Below are 16706 nucleotides of genomic sequence, written 5' to 3' on the forward strand. Positions count from 1 at the left end.
ACAGCCCAGAAACAAGGCCCCCGGGGCTTAGAATAGTGGATTTCATCAACAACCAGAGAGTACACATAGAACCTGGTCTTTGTAGACTCTGGTCTTTGTAGATCCAATGTACCTTTGTATATTGTCCCTCTAAACCAAGGGTCAGTCCTGGCACCCTTGATACCAGTTAGCCCGTTCTTTCTTGAGGCCTTAGTTTCCTCATCCATAAAATCAGGGCTCTGAGTCTGGGATACCAGGTCTACAGTGGTGGTTTCCAAATTTGACTGATCAAAAGAACCATCTTAGCCGGACATGGTGGCCCATGCTTGTAATCCCAACATTTTGGGAGGGAGAAGTGAGAGGATCTCTTGAGGCCAGGAGTTCAAAACCAGCCTGGGCAATGTCGTTAAGACCCATGTCTCTACAAAAAATATTTTTAAAAACTAGCCAGTGGTGGTGTGTATCTGTACTCGCAGCTACTTGGGAAACAAATGAAAATAAGGTGGGAGGATTGCTTGAGCCCAGAAGTTTAAGGTTACAGTGAGCTATCATTGCACCAGTGCACTCCAACCTGGGCAACAGAGCGATACCATTTCTTAACAAAAAACAAAACGAAACAAAAAGAATAATCTATGGAGCCTTTTCTTTGAAGAAAAAAAGGACTGCTTTGTAAAATGACAGTTGTTCGGTAAAGATTTAAGCAAACAAGTATAAATAAGGGACCTCCTAATCATCTATTACTCACTGGTGGTAGGACAGCAGTGCCATAAAAACATTCTGACATGGCGGTGGGGAGCACAATCCAAGGAATTCCTCTATTCCCAAGGAATGTTTTACAAATATGACTCTAGACCCCACCCAGACCCGCCGGAGGGCCCAACAATCTGTATTTCCTGAAATGCCTCACGAGATGCAGTCAGGTTCACACAATAGATTTTGGGAACCAAGAACACAGATAATTAATAGGGACTCTTCCTGCAGAGACTGGTATAAAATAGCATGTTTGGCCAGGCGCAGTGACTCACGCCTATAATCCCAGAACTTTGGGAGGCTGAGGCAGGCAGAGCACTTGAGGTCAGGAGTTCAAGGCCAGTCTGGCCAACATGGTGAAACCCCATCTCTACTAAAAATGCAAGAATTAACCAGGTGTGGTGGCGCACGCCTGTAGTCCCAGCTACTCAAGAGGTTGAGGCAGGAGAATCCCTTGAACCTGAGAGGCAGAGGTTGCAGTGCGCCTGGATCGTGCCACTGCACTCCAGCCTGGGTGACAGAGGGAGACTCCATCTCAAAAAGAGAAACAAAAACAAATGAAAATAAAACAGCATGTTTGCCAGGGAGAATTCTTCCAGTCATGAGGTGCCACCTGTGCTTCCTCAAGACTAAGATGAACACTCTTGGGGCTACAGAGAGTTTACCTCAAGAGTAGAAATAGAAAGAGGAAAAAAGGAAGAGTAGGAATAGCAGAAATAGTAAGGATCACCCTATAATGGCTGTGCACCTGTCCCCATCCTAATGCCCATCTCCTTAAAGACTCTTCCTGGGGGAGGAGACCCAGGAAGCACCTGGATCCAAGCCAGGGAAGACGATGTGGTCTCAGGCAGGTAGAGTCTGAAACTATGAAAGCTGCGGCAGGACACCCTAGGGGGTTCCCATAGGGAAGAGAACAAGGGGGAAAAACAGGGTTGGGGAGAGTTTCTCAGGGGAATCTAGTAAAGCCAAACCCAAAGACAGAATTTTGATGTGGTTCAGCCCTCTACATAAACGGAGACGCTGTATCTAGAATCCTAGAACATTCCTTAAGACATATTCCGCATGATGTTCTCATAGTCAACCACCTCTCTCCCCAGAAGATAGGACCGAGATAGCAGAAACAAACAAGAGATGGCAATAACATCTTTGGCCAGTGGAAGAATCCCTCCTTCACTAGGAATCAATAACCTGGCTTTGGACTGCTCAATGCCAGTCTCCTGGGAATTTGATTAGCATGAGTCAGTTTCCAGGCCGCTGACAACCTCTGATAAACACACAAAATTGGATTTCTGTTTATAAGTGCCACCCTGTGAAGCCACCAGTTGGCCTGTGACATAAGTGCTTTGACCAAGGCCAAAAGCACACCATTAGGGCATAGTCAGTCAGATCTCGGGGTTCTGGAGCTGCTTGGGCTGCGGAAGTACAGGGACATTTTTACTCCCTGATACTCTGCCAAAGGACCTTTCTCTAACTTGCAAACATCCATGAAAATCTTACAAAGATATACAACTTGCATCATCCAATGACACACTTAATAAATCTCCCTTCTGGAAAGAAGAAAGCCATATACACAATCCTCCTGAGCGCAGAGCATCTGGTCCGCACACATGTATGGGATCAGATGGTAATCTGCCCTCTTCTGCACCCAGCAGGGCTGAGGTAATTGGCTACAGGCAAGCAGCTGCTGCGCACGGCTCAGCTCACAGCTCACCTGGTGCACACGGGCCATGAGGCCAGGAAGCGGCCCCTCCAAGGCGCAGCTGCAGCTGCTTCCCAGGGAATGCACACCATGAGAGAGTCACCTGGGGACACACGTGCACACGCTGCCACCCCACCCTCCACCTTGGCAGCCTCTCCCAGAGCCTGAGCTTCCACCTAATTAACACCCCAACAGGGCAGTTACTCTGGGATCTAAAGGAGGCAACGTACACACTTGGAAGCAGGCGAAGTCTGTCTTCTGGGATTTTCCCACATTTCCTCTCCTGGAACATCTCTTCCCACAACCACATGTTGGAATACTTAAGCTACCTACAACTAAGATTTACCAAAATTATAGGAAGTGAGTTTGGAAAACAGAGGTTCTTATCTGAATTGCTGTAGGCTATAGCCTGGCTATTCTGAATTTGTTTGAATTTGTTAGAAAAGCAGAGGTCTCAGGCCCCACTCCAGGCCTACAGCATTTTATCAAGATCCCCCAGTCACCTGGGGAGAGGCTAGAACATACCACACTGTCCTGGGCTCTTATTTTTTCCCCAGTAAATGAAGATCTAAGTAAATATCAAATGGTAGCCCTTAAGACAGGGTTCCTTTTCTTCCTTCTCTCATAGACTCTCTGGCTACCTGGTAAAGTTTCAAAAATTATATTTTAAATGTATAAAATGCATAGGATTACAAAGAAAACCAATTATCTGGAAAAACAATACCCTAAATATTTAAAGATTTGTAATGTAGTAACCTGCATGTGCTTGTTACACTGAATTCAAAGATCTAGCAACATAGTTGCTAAACAGACTAACTGACCTATTCTCCAAGTAGTAATGACTGTAGATGATATTGGGATTTAACTGCTACAAATAATGAATATCATTTGTGCTGGTGACAAAGACATAAGGACTGCTAATACTACTGTCCTTTGTTGCCTACATCCATTATTGAAGGAAATACCAAATTTGAGCTACAGTTCAGTTTTCTTCCCTTCTAGGTTCACAGTCCCTCTGAAATCTACTAATAGAATCCAGGTTAAGATAGACAGATGTTTAAAGATCTTGGGCAAAAGGAATAAAGAGAGTGTTGTGCCCTATATCTGTCTGTCTCTCTGTCTGATTTAGTTTGAGGACAAGCTGGTCAAATCACTTCCTTCTCTGATAGCGACTGCATTTGCCTCGTCGGCTTGTGTCTTGTGGCTTCTACGTAGCTAAGCACGCAAGTGTTTAATACGTCCTTTGGATTAAACCCTCTAGGTTGGGTTCTAAATATTTCTGAAGCAGAAATATTACATTCCGAATGTACATTCCCATGTTACATTCTGAATACCATTACACAGGGTAACTACAATAACCCCGCTTTTTAGGATGCGCCTTCTTCATCTGGGTGGGTCCTACCATACCAATGTGGATTTACTACAAACTACTGATGCTGAGTTCTGAACGGTTCCCCCAGCTCTGCCAGAGTGCCTAGGGCAGGCTTCTGTCTCCTGGATCATAAGCACCTTTTCAGGGTAGTTTTCTTGCCAAGAATAAGCAACACTTCCCACAGCCGTGTCAACTGTAGTTCTCAAAATAAGATCCATTTTCAGGAAAAGCCAAAATCGATTTTGTCTCTGATTTTTTTTTTTTGGAGACACAGTCTTGCTCTGTCGCCCAGGCTGGAGTGCAGTGGCACAATCTCGACTCACTGCAACCACCGCCTCCCATGTTCAAGAGATTCTCCTGCCTCAGCCTCAGGAGTAGCTGGGATTACAGGCACATGCGACCACGCCCAGCTGATTTTCGTATTTTTGGTAGAGACGGGATTTCACCATGTTGGCCAGGCTGGTCTCGAACTGACCTCAGGTGATCCACCCGCCTTGGGCTCCCAAAGTGCTGGGATTACAGGCGTGAGTCACCGTGCCCGGCCTTGTCTCTGAATTTCAAAACTACACATCCGAAGCATCTTAGACTGTTCTGTAGGCTATTTTCCCCTCACATCAACCCAAGTGCCATGAAAGCAAAATGGAACTGAGCACATCAACCTTGGGGAGTTCATCTGACACTGGTTTGAACTCTCACCGAAAAGTAGTCACGACACCATGAGGCATTTCTCTAACAAAAACAAACCATGTGAGTGTGTTTGGACCACATGTTTACAAAAGAGAAGGCAGACCTACAAACTGAGACGCAGTCTTACATAAAGAGTTTTGTTTGGCCGGGTGCAGTGGCTCACGCCTATAATCTCAGTACATTGGGAAGCTGAGGCAGGAGGATTACTTGAGCCCAGGTGTTCAAGGTTACAGCAAGTTAGGATCGAACCACTGCATGCCAGTTTGGGCAATAGAGTGAAACTTTGTGTCTTTAAAAAAAAGTTTTGCTCAAAAAGAGCCATGTCTCCAGGTCCATGTGAGTGACATGAAATAATTACATCTCTCCCTCCCTGACACACACACACACACATGCCCATATGCACACAAAGGATAGCACTCACACTTAGCTTCTCTTTATCTAGGTTTGGTCACCCGAAAAATACATCTCTAAACCTTGCAGTCTGAACATTCTAAGACTAGTCCGTTGCATTATCATCTTGACCTAGTTCTCCACCTATCCTGGTTCCAGGGCTAATCATGTTAGATACTGCCATAAAAAAGAAAATAGGTTGAAAGCAGAGGAAACCTCACAGATTTCAGAGTCAATCTGTGGATAACAAGAGTCTATCACAGTAAATCACAGAGTAAAAACGATTTTAAAAATCAGTGCTATATCATTCACTGTGATGTGGCCTAGAATAGTGACTAACTTGCAAGGTTTGAGATCCTGGCTTCAAGACTGCTTAGGTTTTTTAAAGTGACCCAGAGGTTGTTTCTGGAGTAGATGAAGAACCCACAGAATTAAAAAACAAAACACATACTAAAACTGACAGCAGATTCTATCCCCATTTTGAAATCCCAGTGGCAACAAATGTAATGAATGAAGCCACCAGAGACTATAGCGAAGACTGATGTTTCTTCTACTGAAATGGCTGAATCCGTTCACTTTTAAGATGAGAAGTTAAATTTCTATTACCCTAACAAACTCATTACAAATGTCTAATTAGACACAGGCATAAGAGCATCTAATGTCTCAGCAGTATGAAAACAGCAGGATTTTCATCACACAAAGTTTGGATGGGCCAGTGGGACCCCAATAACATCCTCAAACACCAAGTTGTCCCCAAGTACGTACATTTCACAGCTTCAGCATTTCATTCTAACATTCCTTGACTCACTTGAGGGATAAACTGAAGTCAAGCAAGTTCTAGCCTGTAAAACAGATTGTGCAAAGGACTTAGCTTTACAAATCCAAACTGCATCCTTTATTTTTGCCACCTTCTTTCCTGCAGCACTTAGATGTAATTTTCTGTTTCCCCTCCAGGTCTTTATTGCTCCCCTGCCAAAACTGTCTTGCATCTGTTACAATAAAATATCTGTGATGTTTTCCAAAGCCAGCAGCTTACTGCCAAAAGTCAAGCCTCTATCCCATGGGCAGTCGTCTGGGAACTGAAGTCAAAGTGTTGCAAACTCATGGCGAAGGTGGAATTTGGCAAGTCAAAGATGGGGCTCCTTGGAAAGCAGATCCTCCTCTTGCTGGTGGAAGTGGCCAGCAAGAGAAAATATGAACACTTTTGCCAAAGGGGCAGAAATGTTGGTGCAAAAGGCAAGAGCAAAAGGTTGCTATTCCATTAAAGAGCACCATGATGAATTCTGGGATTCATGCCATTCAAATGAAGACCAGCTCCGCTACCCTTGGATCTCCTGCCACTCACCTCATGGCTTGTGGTCTTCTATTTTTGTTATGATTTGTGTGGAAATCTAAATTGTTCACTGCAGAACCACTTTTTTTTTGGGTGGGGGGGCATGGGGATGGGAAGGAGAGTTTGTAAGAATTTTAAGTTTTTGTTAAAAGGGCAAGCCTTGGAAAAACACAATACATAAACACAAGAACATTTATCTGCCCTTCACTGGGAGTCATCTGCACTGATGTTCTGCCCCTGCGGTCTCAGGTGTCTCACTGAAATAGAGACTTTTTACCAAACGGATTCTCAAGGGCCACTTCGTGCCTTCCTCAGATTCACCTTACTCTGCCAATTTCCAACTTGGTTTCCATCTTCTAATTTGGGAAGTGTTGAAATGAGAAAGGCAAAGAGATGGTCTGGGTGTATGAGGCTTTAGGCTACCTGACAACCTCCAAACCTCAAAATTACCAAAAATACAGACTATAGGGTGATCCTTCTCTTCTACCAATGAGTCACTTTTGGTCCCTTTAAGGACCAAGTTCCTCTGCTGCATGTAAAATATAGTTGGGTTGCTTCTACAGGAAGAGATCCTGAAAGAAAGGGAAGGCAGATCTAGAGTCCCAAGTCAACAACTGTCATGGCCTGACTCGTGGTACAGGGACCTCATGGTGCAGGGCTGACAATGTGCCCTGCTGAGGCCATCTGTGGAGTCACAGTGTGGCTATCCAGTGAGGCACCCCTGCGCTTAACAAAGGCAATCTGGGCAGATGGGCCTACAAGGGACAGCAAAGACAACAGAAGAAGTCACAAAGGGGTATGCCCTGCTGCAAGGAACAGTTGCCATGTCCATGGAGGGAGAATGTTGCTATCTTGTTCCCCCGTCACCAAGGAAAGGCAGGGCTCCAGTCGGGATCTCCATGGCATGAGGGACCTTGTGCTCCACCCCCAGTGCCACCGCAGGTAATGTGAAGAACTCATGTTTGGAAGTGAGAGACTATATCACCTACAAAAGCTCTTAAGAGGGGCACAGCTTGTATGTAAACACAAAGCCACAGAAAGGAATCCCCTGCTGGCCACTGAGCCACGAAATTATTGATTCCCTTTTATAGACACGGTCACAAGTTTTCTTGAATTCAGAATCATAACTTCTATTTTGTCTGGCTGTTCCTCTCCTCTAGGTTTATACACTTTGTGCATATATGCAGACGTCTGGCTTGGTCTTTGATTCTATTCACCATGAGGAAAAAAATGATAAATAGATGTCTGATTCCAGCCTTGTTTCCATAGCCAAAGGGAGATGACAGATGCTTCAGCTTTGGGCTGGACACTCAGCCCTCACAACACTGTATAGATGAGTTGGCTTGTTAAGGGCTGCTCATGGCTTGCACGCCAAAGTGATTAGACTTTGGTGGTTTCTGTCTCTTTAGAAGCCAGCTTGGTTGCATGGCTCAGAAGCGAAAAGGTCCCACGTGCTACCGTGTGGTACCAGGTAGTTATAGAATTCTGACACACACTGCCTACCCATGCAGAGGAAGAGGTTACTCACCCTCCAGCCTGAGCCTTCTGGGAACCCAAAGCCAACCCTTCACCCTACAGCCCGCCTCACTGCATCTGGCCACACAGCACCACTCCCTCTTGGGCAAGCCTAATACATTTTCTCACGTGCTGATTCCTAACTGCCCCTTGGCCTGGGGAGTCCAGACCTCAGTCTGGTTGGTTTCCAGTTGAGTTTCAGCAGTTACGCAAATCAGGTTTCTGACTGTGTCTGAAATTCCAGTGCATACAGGAACAGCAGGTTGCTTAATCTCTAAATTCAGAGCCAACCCCTTTTCTAAATACGAAAGTGCTGCCCAGCTCCCATGGTAGATTAAAGGACCCACCCCTCCCAGCTCTGACAACCTGGCTCATCAAGCGTACAGGCGCCATCTTGTTTTCCAGGCCCTACCTCCTGTGGGGCGCCATACTTTTCATAGTTTCATCCTTCCTCACTTGTTTTGTCAAACTGGGCCCCACCCCCATTCTTCTCTACTGACAACATCCAATTTCCAAATATAGGAGAAAAGATGGTTGAAATGTCCCGGTAGTAAACAACAATCTCCTGTGAGATGCTTTCCTGTGTTTCTGCAATGGACAAAAAGCTACTTACACAAGATGGCTCCATACCGAGGCCTGAAGTTTCGACACAAGTTAAACATGAACAAGGTCACCAGATTTTCCTCTTCCTTTATTAGAAATGACATAACAATGAAATACTGTGCTGGGTAGAGGAGCACTGCATGTTCAGAGGTAAGGTTGGAGGGCCTACAGTAAGCTTTCTTAGAGGGCAATAAAGAAACATTGTTCTAAATATGAGAAAACATGGTATTCAGCTGTCTTTTTTTTATAATTACAAAAAACATCTTTTTTTTTCCAAAGTGGCAACACCAAATGCTCTCAGATTGTGGAAGTCTAGCCAGCATTCAGTATGCAAGAGAGAAAGAAGTGAATGACTTGTGTGAATTACCAGAGTTTTGGTCCCCACTGGGTTCTTCCAGTAGGGCACACAGTCATTACATGGCTGGACTCATAGGTGTCTTCTCCAGCAGGTTCATAAACCAGGAAAGAGGGTGAAAATCCAACCACAGGCACATAGTTCATCTAATATTTCTTTACTATTGTTGGGACCCTGCAGAAAAGCTTCAACTTCCTAACTCCTGAATCTACCCATTTGGAGGCGATAGCACCAATACAGACTAAGAAACTAAAATCAGTTTCCCAAACAAGAGCCCATTCAAATTGCTGAGGGCTTAATTTGCTGCATCAACCCACTGATCACATTATTCACCAATGATATTAAAAAATCAACAGGTCAAGGTGGGGTGCTGGGAGCAGTGGCTCACGCCTGTAATCCTAGCACTTTGGGAGGCCAAGGTGGGCAGATCACTTGAGGTCAAAAGTTTGACACCAATCTGGCCAACATGGTGAAACTGTCTCTAAACGGGGGCGGAAATCAACAGACCAACCAGCAAACCAGCAAATGTTTTTTTCTAAAGATCAGATAGGCTTTGTGGGTCACTATCTCCGTCCTATATTCTTCTTTGTTTCTTCAACTCTTCAAAACATAAAACACATTCTTAGCTCCCAGGCCATACAAAAACAGGCTAGGGCAGTCTGGATTTGCCTAAGGGCCATAGCTTGCCGAACACCGCTTCCAGCAGGAACCCTGGGAAGGAACCTGTCCCCAACACAGCTTCTAAGTCACTGCAGATAGCACCTGGGACAGATCGGTCTGAAGGATGGGAGACAAAGGGGACACACACAACAGGTGAACAGTAGGCAAGAAAGGACAAGAGTTGGGGTGGCGATGGTAGGAACATGGGGTGGAAAAGTTTTCTAAAAGACCACAGGAGGTGCTGTTCCTCCTCCCATAGAAGGCTAGCTGTGTAATGCTGAGAAATCACACAGAAAGAGAGACTAGCAATGATGTGTGGGCTTGCTTGACTAAACACAGCCATCCCCCAGCCCTCCAGGACTAAAATGCAAAGCCACAAAACGTGGCCACCACGGCATGAGGATGACCACAGCATGAGGATGCCAGCCAGGCAGTAAGCAGTAACCCAAGCAGCTCCCAATTTTGCCTTTTCAGACACACCCCTGTGGCTACGGGGCATTCTCCAAAACTCAACGCAAAGAGTTCCAGGATTCAGGCTGGGCTATTCTACCGAAACAAAATTCTCCACCTACCTCTGACGTTCTTCTCAGGCTGACCACACGCACCATTTCTATCCAACCTCCTCCATGTTAGCCCAATCCCCCAACACCCTGGCCACTTCATTAGTGAGGGAAAACATGTCAGATCATCCCAGTGCCCAGGAGAAGCAAGGCCTAGAAATGATTCAGAACCTGGGGCTGGAGATGATCTTTATTCTGTTCTACTTCTCTCATCACAAGCCCCAAACCTTGACAACGGAAGGAACACCCTGAGACTCGGCTACAATCATGGGAATCAAAAATCAGTTTTAAAATTATCCTTGCATGTGGCTGCCACCCATGGTCCTCCCCATTTATTTTCTACTTCTGAGTGTGAAACGTCACTGTGACAGTTTCCAACCCTCTGCACTCCCCCCACTCCATGACAAATATTCAGGATTCACACTTCACTTTCACACTGCTTTCCAATCCCTTGACTTAGAAGCCGAGCAGAGGCAGCCTGCCTTAATGGAGAAAACATTAGTGCATTCGGGCTTCACTCTGGATCCCAGTCAATTTCTGGATATTTCACAGCTGTTATACATCCACCTCCTTTCTTACAAAAGCCAGCAAAAATTAGTGAGCACCTCGTTGGCTCTGAAATATGAAAATAGAGCCATAGTCAAGCCTGAAAATCAGTTTCTGGTTGACTCCCTTCAAAGTATTTGTTCTAAAACACAGTGTCTGCAGTTCATTTATCATCTGCCAATTTTTAAATGAGTTTAAATTAAAAAAGCTTCAATGCTGCATGCTTTTTTTCTTTTTTTTTTTTAAAAGCAACTCTCAGAATAAAACTGTCATTTGGTCATCACACTAGTAACTGAGAAAACTCTTGCTTGGGCAGATATCAGCACAATTCAAGCTGAGTCTTTTATGTTATTATTACCTGCTCATCTCTCATATAATTAAAAAATAATAAACCCTTGGAAGACCTGTAAGTTGTGTTCAGAGAGAAAATGTGATTCTCTTCACCGCTCAGGTCTCCCGTCCTACCTGCTTTATGAGCTGGTCAGGTGAGCGTGCTCTGCTGTGCTTCAGCAGCCTCTGGAATGGGACAGACTCCAAAGTTGGTTGTGCTTCACTTCCCTTCTCCATTCAGGTCTTTAAAGTCCTGGGTTATTAACTATCAACAAAAATACAAGCTGCGCCATGCGTGCTCCAACTTCCTGCCAGCTCCCCATGCTCTGTGGAGCTGAGGAGCAGATTCTCTCTCTCTCCTCCCGGCTTCACCTCCTGAGCTCCAGAGCCCCACCCACCCACAGCACTCAGATCATTTTTCATTTATGAGTGCATCCAGCCACGCTGTGTTTGTAAGAGAACGAGCCAATCCTTGCCCTGCCAGTGTATTGGAACCAGGCTGCTATAAACGGTTCTAATTTTCCAGGAGTATGGGGGGAAATCATATCCCAGCAGACATCATGCATGGCTTCCTCCTGCAGGTATCTGCAGATCAGCTCTTCCATCACCAAAGGACGCACACTTGGCCACGCACACTTGGACCACAGCTGCTTCATTCTACAGACTGCCGGGGAGGTGGACTGAAGATTTCAGGCAGGAGAAAACCAAAATATTATCAAAATGTGTACTTCACATAACTAAAAATGTGAAGCTAGGATGATCAGTGAAGAAACTTTCCACTCAGTGACCTGATATTTCACAATACATTTAATCTGTCTTGCACTTATTAAAGGGCCAGATTTTTTTTTAAATTGCATCCAAATGCAAACAAAAATCAAGGGGTTAAATTATTTTATAAAGAAGTCTGTTGGGAAATAAAAGCCATTTGTCTTGATGACACCAAATTTACAACTTTTCTACTCCGACTAAGCTTCCAACTTCCATTGTAGACAAGTACTCGCAAAACCAGAAATTATCAGTCAGCCCTTGAGTTGCTGAGAACATCCTCAACTTTTAAACACAATATGATTTTTCTAAGGTTTTATCAGGAAATAGAATGTTAAAAAATAGGCTTCCCTAAACCAACACACATATATAGTGGTTTCTATTATGTGTAAAATTTGCCTTGTTTTACAGCTGAAGCCAAAGGGGTCTTTCATGATCCAACAGCCAGAGACAAAGATTCCAAAAACCTTTGGTGTAGGTATAAAAATGTACATGTGCAACTTAAATGGGAATGACATTTTATTATTCCAATACTCACAAGGTCCTTTGTTAGCTATACTTGTAAGGAACAAAATAGGAGCAAACACCCTCTGTTTACTTCTTGCAGCCATTCTATTTTCTTTCTTTTTTTTTCTTTTTTTGAGACAGGGTCTGGCTCTGTTGCCCAGGTGGGAGTGCAGTGGAGTAATCTCGGCCCACTGCAACCTCCATCTTCCGGGTTCAAGAGATTCTCCTGCCTCAACCTCCTGGAGTAGCTGGGATTACAGGCGCCCGCCACCATGCCCAGATATTTTTTGTATTTTTAGTAGAGATGGGATTTCACCATGTTGGTCAAGCTGGTCTCAAACTCCTGGTCTCAAGTGATCTGCCCATCTCGGCCTCCCAGAGTTCTGGGATTACAGGTGTGAGCCACCACTGCTGGCCAGATTTTTGGTGTTTTGTAGTATATTCATTTATTTTAGAGTTTTATCCAGTATAAATTTTTCCCCTAGGACCCTTGTATTGACATAACCTAGTTCCAGTCACAGTGACACATTTTTGAAATTGCTTCTAAATTTTCCATGTATTAAAAAACTGGTGGTCTAGTATCTGGACTTCAGTCTTTTTATTTTTTTTTTTTAATTAGATGGTTCAAATGTCTCCTAAACAGAAAATGCTATACATTTTCTCATGTGCTCCAAATGGATTCTAGCCATCCCAATACCCTAACACATTCTTGAAAACAAAAACAGGATCTGCCTTTTACTGATGAGATGAAGAAGACAGAAAGTCACTAGTATATATGATGTTTCCCTGGTGCGGCAGAGAAAGAACTAATGGGAGGATTAGTTCCTAGTCTCCAAACACCAGCAGGGAGCCCCAGGCAAGTCCACATTTTTTGTGTGCATTCAAGAGGCCTGAAAGTTGATCGTGTGGGTAACTTCCTGGAACTCACCTTCCTAGTTCAGGAAAGCGTGGACTCCTGCTCACAGTTCAAGCCAAGGAGAAGGAAGTCTGCTCTTTAGTTTTTTTTCTTTTAAAAGAAGTGAGGGAAAAAGATTAAAATTGCCTTGGCCTGTGACCAAACTGCAGTCCTAACAAGAGGTAAAATTTGCCTATAAAATATTCTTGACAGTATTAGTTGGTGACATCTGCCAAAAATCTATGGTAAAACCAGTTATCCCGCCTCTCTTTGTCCCATTCTCTCAACGAAGGGTGGATAATATATAACATATAGTTTTGCTTTAAGGGGAATTACTGCTACATTTACTCACAAAACGAGCCACGTAGCATGTACCAGAATTCAGCAAGTACACAAGCCACCTAACTGCCCCAAGTTTCTGGGAAGCTGAATTGCATTATCCATGACAGGCATCTGGGGCTCTGCCTTCTTCGTGTCCACCTTGGTTCCTTGGTCACTGGGCTTAGGAGACCACTGTGCATTCACTGTCCATCACCTGGGAGGGACCCTGAAGATCACTGAGTTCTACTTTCTCATTGCGTTTGTGTGGAAACAGAGGCCCACAGGAACATGAGGAAGCTTTCCAACATCACAGGGCACATTAGTGGAAGTACTGAGGTTACAACGTAAATCTTCCTGATTCAAACTCTAAGATGGTGCCAAGTGGACAAGGTGTGGATCTTTGTAGGCAGGGGCTCAGTAATGGCTGTCCAGCTGGTCACAAAGCCCAGCCTAGGGACACACCTAAGATTCTCCCAGAAGCTAAAACAGAAAGGTAACAAAGAGGGCAATCCCAGAAATCCCCAGCAGGAGTCAATCATACAGCAAAAGCCAAGGGACACCCCAGGTATAAACCCAAGAACGGAAAGCAGACACACGAATGGATATTCACACCCTCGATATTTGTAGCAGCACTGTTCACTCAATAACCAAAAGGTGGAAGCCATCTAAGCATCCACTGATGGATGAATGGATACAGAAAATGTGATACATATGTACAATGGAATACTATTCAGCCATAAAAAGGAAGGAAATTCTGACACATGCTACTACTTGGATGAGTTTTGAAAAGACACTATGCTGGCCGGGCGCGGTGGCTCATGCCTGTAATCCTAGCACTTTGGGAGACCGAGGTGGGTGGATCACTTGAGGTCAGGAGTTCGAGACCAGCCTGGCCAACATGGTGAAACCCCATCTCTACTAAAAATACAAAAATTGGCCAGGCGTGGTGGCACACACCTGTAATCCCAGCTACTCGGGAGGATGAGGCAGGAGAATCGCTTGAACCCTGGAGGCAGAGGTTGCAGTGAGCCAAGATTGCGCCATAGCACTCCAGCCTGGGCAACAAGAGCAAAACTCTGTCTTAAAAAAAAGAAAAACAAAGAAAAAAAAGACACTATGCTAAGTGAAATAAGCCAGTTATAAAAGGACAAACCCTATATGATTTTAATTGTATGAGGCACTCAGAATAGTAAAATTCACAGAAACAGAAAGTAGAATGGTGGTTGCCAGGGGCTGGGGAGAGGAGGAATGGGAAGTTACTGCTTAATGGATCCAGAGTTTCAGTTTTGCAAGAGGAAAAGCCTTCTGGAGATGGATAGTGGTGATGGTTACACAACAGTGTGAATATACTTAATGCCACAAAACTATACATTTAAATTTATTAAAATGAGAACTTTTATATTAAGTGTGTGAAGTCAATGGAGCCTGGATTTTCTTTCTTTCTTTCTTTCTTTTTTTTTTTTTTGAGGCAGAGTCTTGCTCTGTCGCCCAGGCTGGAGTGCAGTGGTGCAATCTTGGCTCACTGCAGCCTCCGCCTCCTGGGTTCCAGCGATTCTCCTGCCTCAGCCTCCCGGGTAGCTGGGATTACAGGCACATGCCACCACGCCTAGCTAATTTTTGTATTTTTAGTAGAGACGGAGTTTCACCATGTTGGCCAGGCTGGTCTCGAACTCCTGACCTCAGGTGATCTGCCTGCCTCGGCCTCCTAAAGTACAAGGATTACAGGCCTGAGCCACTGCACCCGGTTTGGTTTTCTTTACATTTTCTCATTGGCCAGTTCTATGGCTATCATGCTTCATATGCTTGATGTCACAAAATGAAAAGACCATAAAATGCAATTCATAAATGGTCTTAAAAACAACAGGAAGCACTAACATTTCCTTCTCTCCTTTTCCCATCCCCCAGTCAAAAATCACACACAGAAAGTTATGAAAGCAAACAAGGTTTGTTTTCCTGCCCCTTGATGGGAGATGATAATGTCAGCGCTGATGGGGAACACCCTGCCGATTGTGCAAGCGGGGAGGACCTTGGCCTGCAAATGTGGGGAAGCAGCTCCCTTCCAACTTCTGCCATTAATGGAGAGCGTTCAGAATCACACCCGAGAAAGCTCCGTGTGGCTGTGGCCCACTTCTCCCCTCCCATCCAGCCCTCCTGGAGTTCACACACCCTCAACTCACACAATGCCGGCAGCATACACTGACACCATCATGCTCTGGGGCCTTCATCGTATACAGATCTGTTTCTTAGCTGTCAAATCTGTCCCATGAGCCATAAGCCTCTAGTGGACAGAGCTGCCTCCAGCTCTCTGGCCCCCTCTTTTCAGTCTCATTCGTCCTGCCAGGCCAGGGTGGGCCTTGGAGGGGCACCAGCTTCTTCGTTCCTCCCTCCTGTCACCTGGATTATCCCATCTACTTCCATAGCTACAGCAACCAAGTAAGAGCCACCAGCTCCTCAATCTCCATCTCTCTTCTGAGCTCAGACCCTCACCTCCTGCCCAGCTGCAGCTGGGTGTCCTGCAGCCACCTCAAACTCAGCCTGCCCTAAAAAACCCACTATGCGGCCAGGTGCAGTGCCTCACACCTGTAATCCCAGTACTTTGGGAGGCCAAGGCAGGTGGATCGCTTGATGTCAGGAGTTCGAAACCAGTCTGGCCAACATGGTGAAACCCCGTCTCTATTAAAAGTACAAAAATTAGCCAGGCGTAGTGGTGTACGCCTGTCATCCCAGCTACTCAGGAGGCTGAGGCAGGTGGATCACTTGATGTCAGGTGTTCGAAACCAGCCTGGCCAACATGGTGAAACCCCATCTCTACTAAAAATACAAAAATTAGCCAGGCGTGGTGGTACATGCCTGTAATCCCAGCTACTCAAGAGGCTGAGACAGGAGAATTGCTTGAACCCAGGAGGCAGAGGTTGCAGTGAGCTGAGATCGTGCCACTATACCCCAGCCTGGGCAAAAGAGTGAGACCCTGCCTCAAATAAACAATCCCATTATGCTCTCCCTCAGACAGGTTCCCCCTCCTGTATCTCCTCTTCCAACTCATGCCAATTCCCTGTCACTGAAGCACAACTGAGTCGCCCTTGGCTCCTCTCTCCCCTCCACCCTTGCTGGTAGGTCCTGTCAACTCCACTTCTTCAGTCTCTCTCACTCCTGACTTCAAGTGATCCACTAGCCTTGGCCTCCCAAAGTACTGGGATTACAGGCCTGAGCCACCGCGTCTGGTCGCATAGTGGGTTTTTTAGGGCATGCCAAGTTTGAGGTCCCCTTCTGCTGTTTTGAGTCACACCTTAGGGCCTTGACTCTAGACTGCTCTCACCTCCTCAGTTGTCTACCCCTCCAGTATATCCTGCACACAGAGGTATCCGGTGGCAAATACGTAACATCTGCTTGAAACACTCAAATAATTTCTCATTGTCCAAAGGATAACGCCTAAACACCT

General features: G+C 45.3%; 1 protein-coding gene across 10 annotated transcripts in view; it reads right to left on the reverse strand.

Annotated features, from left to right (window-relative positions):
• The window catches only part of PDZD2 (PDZ domain containing 2), a 472210-nt gene that overhangs the window by 164337 nt on the left and 291167 nt on the right, over nucleotides 1-16706 (reverse strand). The window contains exon 1 of one of the 10 annotated variants that reach the window (XM_016953486.4): nucleotides 10915-14168. The exons of the other annotated variants lie outside the window; for them this stretch is intronic. The gene's annotated coding sequence lies outside the window, so the exon portion shown is untranslated. Of the gene's footprint in view, nucleotides 1-10914; nucleotides 14169-16706 lie in introns of those variants that run through there. 10 annotated transcript variants of the gene reach the window in all.

Source organism: Pan troglodytes, chromosome 4, assembly GCF_028858775.2.
Source record: "Pan troglodytes isolate AG18354 chromosome 4, NHGRI_mPanTro3-v2.0_pri, whole genome shotgun sequence".
Classification (NCBI taxonomy): Eukaryota; Metazoa; Chordata; class Mammalia; order Primates; family Hominidae; genus Pan; species Pan troglodytes.